A 12,227-nucleotide genomic window follows, 5' to 3' on the forward strand; every position below is an offset into this window, starting at 1 on the left:
TTGCTCAAGGTTCTCAGGTTAGTTGGGGAAGACAGACTTCTATGCGTGCGATCTGTGAAGCAGGGGTTCTGGATCCTGCTGCACATTTGAATCCCTGGGGGGCTCTTTGGGAAACAGCGGTGCTTGGGTCCAACCCCAGCTCAGTGTCTCAGGAGGAGAACCTGGGCATCAGCATTCTTAAAGCTCCTGATGTGCAGCCAGGGGAGAGCCGATGCTCAGGCCAGTTCACAGCTACCGGGGCAGGACACCTTTTGTTGAGACATTAATAAGTGTTTTGCTCGTGGTACTTTCTCCTTCTCTTGGGGCTAAGTGACAGCCAGGCCATTGTATCTCCTGGCCTCAGCTTGTAGCAGGATAGGAATCCTAAAGCTACTCGAAGACAGCTGCTCTTCCTGCCTTTCCTAGAACCATAAGCTAACAGAAAAGGTTAGGACGGGTGTTCTGGTCAGGGAGGAACACCTCTGGGGCCAAGAACAAACAGAAACAAACGAATGCCAGAGACAGAAGGCCTGTGAGTGCAGCTGGGGGAAGCAGCGTGACACCATGGCGGTGGCTGTGTGTGGCTCCATAGGGTCTGGAATGGAAGCCTCATTCTTGTGTCCAAGTGAGGCATGAGGTGCACAACCCAAGACCCAAAGGGATCATGCAGGCAGGGCAATGGGCTGGTGAGCACCAGAGAGACCCTGGACCTTGGCACATCTGCAGGGGCAGCTCCAGTAATGATGGAGATTGAGTGTCCTGTCTACCCAGCAGAGTCGGATGGAAGGTGATTTAAAGAATGTAAAAAAATGAGGTAATTCTTAGACATAGGAGTTTTTGGGCTTAGAGTTATCTTCACTAAGATATTTTTTGAGTGCTTACTATATGCCAGACATCAGTCTAAGAAACATTCACATATGATCTCATTTTATACTCATTAAAAAAAGGTAAGCCTATTTTTTCCCCTGCACTTTATAGAAGGAGAAGCTGAGACTCAAAGAAGGAATGCCTGGGTCCCACATCTGTTAAGCAGAGGCTGGGGTCTTTTAACCCAGGTCTGTTCTTTCAACCTGGGCACTTAACCCCTCATGAAAATGCCTCCCAGCACCTGTACAATGTGTCCGGCAAAGCATTACTCTAGTGCAAGGGAGGCTGTAGGTGTGTGTTGCGGGCAGTGGGTGCCTGGGCCTCAGGAAGGGAAGGAAGTCAATGTTGCTGCTTTTTAGGGAAGGAAGACTTTGTGGAAGCCGGTTAAGTACAATGATGAAGCGCCTATGACCTAAGACCAGACTGCCTGGCTACAGCTCCCTCCATTGCTTACCAGCTGGGCAAGTCATTTACCCCCTCTGTGCCTCAGTTTACCCAACTGTAATAAAATGGGGCTGATGATTGACCTATTTCATAGGGTTCAAGTAAGAATGAAATGAGTTAATATATGTAAAATGTTCAAACAGTACTGAGACACCCTGAGGTCAGCTGTAGCTATGGTGATTAATGCGGGGTGGAGGAGAGAGGCTCTCCTCTTTGTACTGCTGTCTCCCATGATGTGTGTATTTCTACTGTGTATTAGGGTCTGTGTCCCCCAGTAGACTGAGCAGTGGGAACTGGGGTTTCACCCATACATCCCTGGCTCCTAGTGCACCACTGTGCACACTTGGGGCAAATGCTCACTAAATGTTTGGGGGAGGGCATGAATGGATGGTTGGAAGGGTCCTGAAGGAATACAGGCACAGCATGCACAACGCTCAGCCGCGCTGAGATAAGGCTGAAGGGGTGTCAAGAAGCCCAGCTCAGGCGGGAGAGAAGGAAGGTTAGGCAGTGAGCTTCCCCCGCGGCCCTTGTAGGTGGTGAGGCAGGCTGTCTTTGATGTCAAGACTGGGCTGCAGGCCCCAGAAGATGTAATTTTCAGGGAACTGGGCCTGATGCTAATCTGCAGGGCTCAGTTAAACTTTGATTCTGTAGAACCCGTCTTTCCTTTAGCCTTGGAGAATTTTCCTTCCCTGCCCAACCCTCCAGCACCATCTGTAATCATTCTAGATCCTTCTACAGCTACGTTTGAGATCCAGGGACAGACTTCCCAAAGTACACAAATCCAACTAACATGATCCCGGAGGAATCCATGAGAATCCGAGCGGCGTTTCGCTCCCTCCAGACTAGAACTTGGGCTCACATGCTGCAAGCTTTAATTTTGGAAAATGCAAATAGCTTATTGATTTTTTTTCATAAAAAATAGGACTCTGCCATCCGTACGTATACTGTGCCCAGTGTGCATGTGTGTGTGTGAGTGAGCATGTAGGTGTTTGGCTGGGAAGTTGGACAGCCGCTTCTCAAGGTGGGGAGGGCATTTCATAATTAGGTTGCCTTGAGGGTAAGCAAGGCCCGAGGTGCCTGAGTTCTTTTCCCCGACACTTCGGGCTGGCTTCCGGAATACAGAGAAGAGTGATGACTGATCTCTGGGTCTGCAGGGCTGGGTCCAGATCCTCCACAAACCACAGGGCCAGCAGGAGCAGGTGCTAGACAGCAGGAAGAGGGACGAGGAGGCTGATGCGAGTCCACCAGGGCTCCGTGAGATAACTCCTCAGGGAGAGCAGATGCCCTGGGAGGAGGGGGCCTGGTGCAGTGGGTACAGGCCCTGGAAGGAGGGACCCACCCTTCAACCCCTCTCTCTGAGTGGGGTTGGAAGGAATTGAAGACTTGGTGCCTAGACCGGCTCTGTGAGTTGGGTATTTGCTCACAGGTTAGCCCTCCAGCCTCCGCAGTTGGGAGGAACACTTAAGCTTCCTGGCACAGGCTCCTGAAACTCTATAAATGGCTTGTGGCTCTGCTCTCCCCTAGGGCAGCAGAGGCTGGAGACACAGCCCCAGGTGCTGCCTTTCCCCAGGGTTACCTGCCACACCTGTCGCTTTCTCGTCCCCGAAGTTGGCCATCTTCCTTCCGTTGGGCCATTTAAAAATGTGTGTGCAGGAGCACAGAGCCTGTCACCCTGGCAGACACACCTGCCCCTTACTTCTCTCCCAGGGGACGTAGTCTTGAGGTGAATGGAATCTCCAGAGGGGGTGGCGTGGTGTAAGAGGGCAAAGGGCTGTGCATACACATAAATTAAAATTAAGGCCTCCAGTGAGGCCAAGATGTGGTTTAATTTCCCATCTGCATGATCACCATTACAATGCATGTTATTGGATATAAAGATAAATCCAGCCCTGTTGCTAATAGCTTTTAATTTCCACCAGACCTGATTATATCGATGTGCGCTCCTTGTGGGAGTTTCCCGGCATGCCCTTCACTGGCATCCTGACTGGCTGTCCTGGCCCCAGAGGGGAGTTTTGGACACTGTTCAGATGCGGGCCAGATGTATCAGCTCTGGATGACCGGGCTGGATCAACTCGCTTGTCTGTGCTGATGGGGCCCTGGAAGATGGGGTGTAGTCATGCTTCGGACAGGCTGGGCATGCCCTGGGGAAGAAGAGAGGCAGGTGCAAGGAGAAATCTGGTCGGTGGGGTCCTCTCTGACCAGCGGGCCCTGCTCCCTGCCCACAGCCCACCTTTGCTGGAGGTGAGGGTCCATGTGTGCAGCCTCCCCGCCCTCAGTGTCCCAGAGTTCCAAGTTGTCCCTGGGTTTTCATAACTCTTCATGTAGTCCTGCTGTCTCCTCTGCCTGGACTGCACTGTACCCACCTTTCCTTACTGATACCCTATGCTCTTCTGTCATTGAAACTTAGGTCGCCTGTGCCCCCTTCCATGAGGCCTTCCCGGCAGAACTTACTCCCATGCTTCCATGAGGCACCTGCTTCACTCTCTTGGCTTATAGCGGTTGTTGGGTTACCACAGTAGGGTGACGGCTCGGTCGTTCTCATCTCTGTATCTCCAGGGCCCTCATGGCACCTGTCACAGCATAATAGTAATGACAAGATTAATGACAGTATTACATATTGAGAACTATATTATCTCTAATCTTCACAACAACCCTTTTAGAGAGATGGCATTTTTTTGTCTTGTTGTTCTTTTTCTTCCAAGTTTATCAACGAGGACATTGAGGCCCAGAGAAGTTAAGCAACTTACCCAAGGTCACATAGCTTACAAGGGATGCAGCCTGGGTTTGAATTGGGTTCCCTGGGTCCCCTACTGCTGCTGCCTCCCCAGAGAGGTCTTCTCATTAGGAATGGACTGTCCTCAGCTTCCAGCCTAGGCAGAGGGCCCATCCCTGTCTCCTGCTCTCGCCTGGGGACAGAAACATGTCACCAGCCCTTGTACTGACCTCTGGCTGTGTTTGCATTGACCAGAGGCTTTAGCCTTTCTGAAGGCCAACAGATCTCCAGCTGAAAGATCAGTGAACAAAACAGCCATTCTAACAAGAAGACTTTATTCTGGCTCTGTTTTTGGCCTAGTGGGAGACACAAAGACTGTCCTGATCTGGGAATTTAGGATTCAGTTCATGTTGTCCGCTCTGATGGACAGGGACAGGTAATCGCAACATAGTAAACAATCAAATATGATTTTGCTTTGCTTTGGAATGCAGATTCCACTTATTAATTGCATTTTTCTCAAGCTGATACTAAGGCTACCTTGGGTTCCGTGAATCTACAGCAGCGTGGGTGGGGATGGTAGAGATGAGAGGGAGCCGAGGTGGTGCCTAGAAACTGGCTTGGATGCACGCAGGCTGCAGATGGATGGGGTCACAGGCTGCCAGGGCTGGAAGGGCTGCAGGTCCTGCAGGCCTGCCTCATTTCCTGATACAGACCCGAGCTCTCGTGCCTGCACCCCCATCACCGCTTCTTCCCTGCCCATTCTCAAGACCCATTTTTTAAACTACCCATGGGGTGCTTTCCTTTTACAACCAAACTTCTTTCCTTCTTTGTCTAAAACCTACCTGTCTTTCAAAGTCTGGTTCAAATGCCCCTTTTGCCATGATGTCTTTCCTGGTTTCTTCTAAGAATGCATTTAAAAATCACCCAGATTAACCTTCCTCTAGGGGATCCTTTTGTGAACTCCCTCCAAACTTTTATCAGTTCCACTGAAGAGAATAAATGCATTTTGTTCTGTAATATTTTAAAATCTGTGTTATCCCCCTACAAGAATGTGTCATCACCAAGGACAGGATTCATATTTTATTCAGACCCCTCTCCCCTATAGCACTCACAGACGATGATCAATGAAGCTGACTGAGGGCCAGTGTCTCTGCTGCTGGAATGTCGTGTGGCAGGGAGGAGGGACGGTGGCCCGTGTGAGGTCACACAGCACATTGGCGGCATTATAGGATTTAAGTTTGGTGGCCTCGGTCCCCATTATGCCAAGCTGCTTCAGGGCTATCCAGAGAGAGATCACTTCTGTGGGTCTCCCTGTGTTCTGTTTAGATGAAAAGTCGGGAATCTTGGTTCTTGTCTCTTTAGGGTCATAGGGAAAAGGGGTTGAGATGGGCGGTCTGGGCTCATGTGCACTCAAGGCAATTTCACAAATGGGGTTTGGGCCCCTGCTGGATGCTAGGCACAGTGTCAGGCCCTGCCGAGGAGTCACACGTGCCCATGACCCGTTTCTTCCCTTGGTCGGCTTCTGTCGAGGGGATATAGTATCTTCCCATAAAGAGGATCATTGAGACATACAACAGAGGCAGGTGATGGCACTCTCTGGTGGCAGCTGCCCAGTAGGGCATCATGAAAGGGAGTGAGGCCAGCAGTTGGAATACATTCTGGGGCCAAGGGGACAGAAAGAGCCCTTTGGATGGAGGTGACAGCACAGCAGCGAAGGAGAGGATGGGGCGATTGGGAGGGAAAGCAGAGGTGCAGAGAGAGAAGTCTGGAAAGGACGCTAGGACGTCTAACTCATGAAGGTCCCACCTGGTTCTAGAGAAAAAAGAAAAAGGACAACATGATGGTAATGATTAATATTCATTGAGCACGTACTAAGTTGCCAAGCTCTGTTATCAGCATTTCCCACTAGCTCACTGCAATCTGATGAGGGGACTGTTATGCCCCCATTTTACGATAACAACCTGAGGCACAGAGAAGCCAAGTGGTGGAGCTGACATTAGTGGGTGGTGGAGCTGCGATTTAAACTCATGCATTCAGACTCCGTTAATTTTGTTCCAAGGTGCTACACTGTATTGCCTCTCAAAATAAAAAAAAATAATAAATATTTTAAAGACTGTTGCAAATCAACAAAAGACAAGCAACCCAATGGAAAACTGGGTAACAGATATGAGCAGACAGTTCACAGTAGAGGTAGTGGGATGTGGTGGGAAGGAGATAAGCTGTGGATTCAGCAAGTCCTAATCATGCCCTTCAGCAAGTTATTTTCAGAGCCTCAGTGGGTTCATCTATGAAATGGGTACAATGAAACCTACTGCGCATGGAAACCTTTAGCTAAAATTAGGCCTCTGGGGAGACTTGAATTCTTGGAGAAGGAGGGGCCTAAACACAGAAGGGGAAATTGTCTGTCCTGTTTCATAATGTGTCCAGCCTGTGGTTCTGGGTGCTGGGCCGGAGGGAGAACTTGGCTTACCCGGGGCTGCAGGCCCGGGAGGAGCTGTGGTACTGGGATCATAGACATGGCTGCCCTGGGGCATGATCTCTAGAAAACCCTGAAGGACAGGTTGTACACACAACCACTAGGACATTTTTATCTCAAATGGTCCATGATGATGTCCGGGCAGAATGCGGGAAACAAAATGACTGAGACATAGGGGTATTAATCTCTGTATTCTCTTGTGATTTGCATGGTATCTGGTAACGATTACACTGAGGGAAAGAATGAAGGCGTGTGGTTTGGTAGCAGTACAGCAGAGCTCAGCTCCACAGACCGCCCGGGTCTACCTGCTCAGACATGGTTCACTGGTAACTTGTAACCACACAACACTCGGGTTTAGAAGGTGCTTTTCTCATTTGCTCCTAGCGGGAACCCTGTTACCTTCCCTGTTTTACAGACAAAGAGATGCAGTGAGGTTTGGTGACTTGTGCAGTTAGAAGAGACGGAAAAGGGAGGAAATAAGTATGCATATGTATGCAGGACCCTGCACCTGGATGACCTCTCAACCCTGTGAGGGAGGCATGCTACCCCCATTCTTAGGTATAAAGGAAGTGATTCAGAGAGGCCAAGCAATTCACTCCAGGTCACACAGCCTCTCAGTGGCAGGGCCTGGGTTCAGACCCAGCGCTTTAGTCTCCAAAGCCCCAGCTCTCTCCTTGTAACATACCTAAGGGCCTGGCCAAAGGCTTATCCCAGGGACTCACAGCAATCGCTGTCTCTCCCACCAAGGCAGCTGTAGAGAGGCAGCTGGCCCTTAAGTTTGTTTTTGTTCATGGTCTGCTTTGCTGGTGAAGGGGCCTCAGATTCAGACAGCCTCATTTCCTTCCTTGGAGCACGGAGAGAGAATCCTCCCTTCTGAAGCCCTAAAACACACTTTGTGGTTAGAGCTTACAAGGGAGCATTCAGAAGCAGCAAAGGAATTCTCTCCCTAGTCAGAGGCCTAAACTGAAATGCTCATTGTGGTGATAATAGTGGTTAGTCAGAAAATAAGTGATCAGTTATTGAGCTTTTATGGGATAAGTGCCTTTCGGGAGTGGGGCAGGCTCTGGGCCCAGAGCAGTTTGCCCACAGCCCTGCTGGTGGTGACAGGTCACCTCACAGTGCCCTGCTGCCTCTGTCACCTGTCATTCATGTAGCACTCTTCTGTTTATAAAGCCCGGTCCCAGGCTCCACCTTATTAAATCCTTCCCATCCCATCAGAAGGAAACACGCTCTTATCCGCACTGGCCAGACAGGGAAACCAAGGCTTGGGGGGACTGAGAAGGTTGCCCAAGGTCACACAGCCAGGTAGGATACACCAGGACCCTGGTTGAATGCCTGCACCCCAAGAACTCTTGAGGCCCCATCCAGAGCGCATGCCTGCAGCTCCCCAGGACCCCTTCCAGTCTCCCGGCAGGTGGGCTGCTCCATACTTGCACACGAGTTGATTGGTTCCAGAACCATCAGCCACAGCTCCACAGTCAAGCAGAAATGTCTGTGTTCACAGGTGCCTCTGGCGGTGTGTGCATGTGTTGTGTTTTGCTTTTCCATTTAGTTCGTGGCAGGCATTGCATTTCTGGAGTGTGCCCACTGGGTGAATTTCCGCAGATTTAAGACAGTTGCAGGCAAACACTCTGCCCTAGGACCATGCCGTGGCGGTGGACATGGAGCCAGCAGCATTGTTTGGTTAAGTTGGCACCTTTGTAAGTTATCCTGAAATCAGAGCAGAATTCTTTATAGAAGGTTATCCTACACATAAATCATCATTAGACTACCTCATTTTTGTTTAATGCCTACCTAACTGTGCTGTAGTCTAAAAATGTGTGTTTAGTGAAGTCAAGGGTTGCAGGGAAATTATAGGGTTTTCAAAAACCCATTTGCTTTGCTGGTGTTCACATCTGAATCAATCTTGCCTTTAGTTCTCAATCTCATTGCAAACATGCTGTATAGCTTGCCGAATTCTGGCACTTAATGTGGGGTAGCGTTTATTCAGAAGAAGCCAACGGTGCTTACAGAATGGTAGAGCTATGTATAGCTGGCACTTCCTGCCAAGCCTGTGACTTGGAACTCTGTTGAGTATCAACAAGATGCTGCTGCCTGAGCCACGTGGGGACAGGATATGGGTCTGAGCACTGGCCTGTGCTGGGTGCTGTCGAGGGGAAACCCTGAATCCATAAGGCCGCAAGCCTCACTGTGCACCCGCACATAGTAGGCCCTCAGACAAGGTTTGTTGAATGCCTATGGGAAGGTTCAAGGAAGGCCACTGACCTTCGCATTGGATTGTAAAAGGCATGAGTTGCAGTGAAAGGAAGGTGTGGCCCAGTGGCTACTAGAGTAAAGCCTTCATTCGCTCCTGTTATACCCCAGATTGGGAGGGTTTGCTTAGAGCCTCTTGTTGCTGGAGGGAAGCTGTATGGCAAAGCTGAGAGGGTGTGTGCCCTGGCCTTAGAGAGATCGGGGTTCAAACCTGTGCCCTGCTCCTCACTTGCCATGTGACCCTAGCCAGGTCCTTTAATTGCTCTGAGCTTTACTTTCATCAGTTGTGAGGATGAGAAATTATGTACTTTTTCTATATGGGGAAAATATGTTTTCCATGTGCAGTTAATATTTTTCTATCTAGATCTGTTTTTCCACATATAGATCCTCGATATGTAGGTCTTTAATTTTCTTAGTGCTGAGCAGACGCACAGCGCTCTGTCCCAGGGTCAGTTACCTTCCCCTCCAGGCCTGGGTGGCCTCCATGAGGAACGAGCATCCGTCTGTGAGCCTCTTGGGGTGAGCTCAGCTCTCGTTATACTCGGGTGGGTGGGAGTCACTTGGCCTTCAGGAATGAGTGCATAGGGGTATCGAGGAGACAGACCCTCATGTTGGGGCAGAGGCAGGGTGCTTCCACAAAAGGCGTACATCCAAGCCCTATCATGACTTTGGCTTTTGTGGTTCACCAGGCATCCTGCTGTGTGCAGAGACCCCAAGAGCTGAGGCATGTGTCCTTGTCAGCTGAAACCTGCCCCTCTTGGCAGCAGTGCCAAGCTAAGTGAGCCAGAAACAGCCTCGTGCGTTCTAGCCCAGTGGACAGTAGGGGCCCCGGGGCTGGCACCAAGGGCTCTAAGGTGGAAGGAAGTGTGTTCTTCTTACACCTAGAGAGTCCTCCACTCCACTATGGGGTCAGAGCATATCTGAATACCCACATCATTAGGGATATGGATGGAATCTTCTGGAATCCTGAAGAGTCAGCTGAGAGGCTGATGACAGTGTGAGAAACAGAAACTGTGACAGCCAGTGGGACCTGGGAGCGGAGTCTGGGCTCCAAGTTCAGCTGCTGCCCTGGCACTGGAGTCAGCCAGGCATCAGATGACCTTCATCATCTGTGTGGTGGGCTTCTAGGCTCACTGAGACTTTGTAAAGCAAAGGAATCCTTTCTGAGAGCACACAGCTAGGTTCCTCTTGTCCACATCCTGGAATGGACACAGAAAGGTAAAGGTGTGTATCTAGAACATTCCAGAGCCTGCTGTTGCACAGGCCTAGGGAAGCAATTGCACCACTCAGGGCCTGCGTACAGGAAAGGGCGCCAACTCCATCAAGCTGTGGCTGGCAGTGCCGTATCCTATGTTGACTTCGTCCCCTGAATCTATCCAAATGGCTACATCAGCAAGAGCAACAATTGGTTGGTTGAATTTTCAGTTCATTATTTAATTTAGCAAATGTTTTTTGAGCACTTCCTGTACACAAGATGCTGTGTTATGTAGACAGTGATTCCCAAGGGTCTTTGCTCAAGATCTCCAGGGATTTGGAGAAATTCCTCTTCCCACACATCAAAGAAACTCATTTAAATTAAAATGTATATATGTGTATATATATGAATAATATGCATGATCTAATTGATACATGTTGAGTGTGTGCCTCACACACCCTCAGTTTTTGCCTCTGGAAAGGGGAGAGAGGCTCATCTGTGTAGACGCCCCCCAGAAGCGCTGCGGAGCATCTCTCTGTGGGATAGGCCGTCTATCTCAGGGTGTCTCTGGGTGCGCTCAGATCTCGGCCTTCTCTGCTGAACAAACAGGACAGCTCCCCAGTCTCCTCTTCGCCTTCTGGGCCAGAATGAAGGTGAAGGAGGTATTCTGCATTTTGTGGACAGCCTGGATTAGTCACTGTTTAATGAGGCCGTTAGATGTAGATGTAGGCACAGTGGGCAGAGGCATGGAAGATGTGGGGGACTCTGCCTGTCTTTGAGGGGGTTGCTGTCTAACAGGCCAGATGAGCTTGGGATGCAAGTGACCCCCACCCAAGGCAGAGTATGGTGAGGGTGCAGGAGCACCATAGTCTCTGGGGGCTCAGGTGGGGAGCCCCATCTCTGTGATTAGAGCAGGTGGCATGTAAAAAGCACATTTCCCATGGGTCCTGGAGAGTGGATTGTTTAGGCAGGCCGAGCTCCTGTGGGGCAGAGTGTTTTAGACCTGTCAGCTCTTAGCTTTGGAATCACCTGGGGAGCTTTTAAAACCACCAGTGTCCAGACCTAACCCCAAACAATTAAGCCAGGATCCCTGGGGGTAAGATGCTGCGATCTGTAGTTGTGAAAGCCCCTCAGGTGATTCTGGTGAACTACTGGGTTGCGAATCCCCGTTCTGAATGCGGGAGGCCACAGGGACTGGGAGTGGGTGGTAAAATCCTGAAGGGGAGAACAAAGGCTTCTCTGCTCCTTGTGGAAGACAGCCTGGTTTGGCTGGAACTACGGCCACACTTGAGGGTGGGCTGTGACTGGTGCTGCACGGAGCTGTATGTAATGAAGTGTGGTGGGGAGCTGTGAAGATTTTGAGTGGGGAATGTCTCCCAAGACCACTCAGTTAGTAAGAGGTGAAGTGGGGACTCAATCCCAAGTCATCCCTTGCCAGAGCCCACTCTTCACCTCCACGCCATGACATCTGGGTCTCCCAGTTCCAGGGTCTTCCACTGGACTGGGGTAGGAGGAAGGAAGGACCACCAAGTCAGGCTTCAATGTGGGGCAGGGTGTCCAGATCCGAGGTCTTAGTCTGAATGCGTCCAGGTGTGAGGTCTCACCTGGAGGCCAGGTGGCAGGTGTGACCTCTCTGACACCTCTCTGTCCTTTGCCTTTCCCCTCTGTCCTGCGTATCTTTTGTCTGTAGTCGCCAGTCCCCCGGTGCACAGTAAGGGTCAGGCCAGGAAGGCTGGGAGGGGCTTGGGTCCCAGTTCCAGCTCTCACCCTAGCTGATTTTATGTCCTTACTCTGGACATCAGCTTCCTCATCTGTAAGCGAAGGGGCTGGACCGGATGGTCCCATATCCCTTCCAGCTCAGTTCAATTTAACAATCTGTTGGGCCCCAGCCCTCTGTCAGGCTGGGCACAGGGGACCCAGTGACAGGTCTGCACCCTGCTGGGAAGACAGACACGTTAAGAGAAGAGCTCCAACATGCATATTCCTTAAAGGAACTCTTGCACACGTGCAAGACAGGAATTGTCATGGAAGCTGTGTTTGTGATAGTAAAAAACTGGAAACCAATACGGACAAATTAAATTTGCTATATTCCTACAATGAAATACTATAGGGCAGGGGAAATACGTGAACCAGAGCTTTCCAAATCGGTCTGAACACGGCATGAAAAAATGTGGAATGGGAAAAGGCAAATTGCAGAAGGGTGCATACATTATGGTACCATTTGTATAAAGTTTGGAAACATGCAAACCAGTATCCTGTATTGTTTCTGGAGACATGCATATGCAGAAAAAGCGTAAAAA

General features: G+C 50.2%; 1 protein-coding gene across 3 annotated transcripts in view; it reads left to right on the forward strand.

Annotated features, from left to right (window-relative positions):
- DSCAML1 (DS cell adhesion molecule like 1) overlaps window positions 1-12,227 on the forward strand; it is a 321,095-nt gene that overhangs the window by 19,747 nt on the left and 289,121 nt on the right. The gene's annotated exons all lie outside the window — the stretch shown is intronic.

The sequence above is a fragment of the Manis javanica genome, chromosome 6, assembly GCF_040802235.1.
Source record: "Manis javanica isolate MJ-LG chromosome 6, MJ_LKY, whole genome shotgun sequence".
In the NCBI taxonomy this organism is placed as follows: domain Eukaryota; kingdom Metazoa; phylum Chordata; class Mammalia; order Pholidota; family Manidae; genus Manis; species Manis javanica.